Source organism: Alexandromys fortis, unplaced genomic scaffold, assembly GCF_014885135.2.
Source record: "Alexandromys fortis isolate MF-2015 unplaced genomic scaffold, M_Fortis_MF-2015_v1.1 scaffold_411, whole genome shotgun sequence".
Lineage (NCBI taxonomy): Eukaryota > Metazoa > Chordata > Mammalia > Rodentia > Cricetidae > Alexandromys > Alexandromys fortis.
Genome location: NW_026068315.1, coordinates 255,388 through 256,503, shown reverse-complemented (window position 1 = coordinate 256,503; position 1,116 = coordinate 255,388).

The window sequence follows — 1,116 nt, the reverse complement described above, 5'->3', positions numbered from 1 at the left end:
ATATAGGCTAAGCACAGATCTTCAAATTTCCTTCTGCTCCTCCAAATTCAACTGCTCATTCTCATCCCAGCTTAGTACCAGAACAGCTGCTTAAGTCTCCCCTTCCTCTCTAACTCCATAATCAGTGTATCACAAAGATCTTCTCCTCTCTCAACACACTCCACTATTCCATCCTCCAACACCAGCAGGCTTTCCCTGGAAATACACCAGCTGAGCAAATCGGGAAACATAGAAACACAGTAACATTCAGAAGATGTCTCCACTAGACCACAGCAACACTACCAGAGTAGGCACAGAATATCCAAAATAGCTAAAGCAAAGGAAAAATCCCTTAAGACAGCCTGTGTGAATGTGATCATTGTTCTTACAGAAGAAATTAATAAATCCCTCTTTTAAAAGTCCAGAAAAACACTATTAATGGTGAAAGGAAATAAATAAAATTGTTCAAGACCCGATAGTGGGGATAGAATCAAGACAGAAAATCTAAATTAAGGGAATTCTGGGAATGAAAAATTTAGGAATTCAAATGGGAACAACAGAAGCAAGCTTCACCAAGAGAATACAGGAACTGGAAGAGAGACCTTGAGCCTTAAGGACAAGAAATAAGAGATAGATATATCAGCTGTGAGTACTCATCCAGCCAATAGTGTTTAAGATACTGGTCCACTTTGGGCATGGTCAAATATACTATATATACAGATGTAAAAACATGTGCGATTCTTTGGCTGCTGGATTCAATTCCCGTTCTCTGCTCATGCAGAGGACTGCTCATCTGTAAGTCTACCCTAAATAAAGAAACCTTTATTATACTCTATTCTGAGATAGTGTGGGATTATTTTATTATAACCTATAACATATCAGCCAAAGAAATGCTAAATCTAAAAAACACCTGACCAAAAAAATCCATAAAATCTTTTGGATAGTGGAGGTGCATGCATTTAATCCCAGCACTAGAGAGGCAGACACAGCTGGATCTCTGTGAGTTAGAGGACAGCCTGGTCTACAGAGTCAGTTTGAAAAAAGGCAACACTACACGGAGAAACTGTATCCCTACAAAACAAATAAAAAATTAGGAAACCTGATAGAACAATATGAAAAGACCGAATATAAGAATAA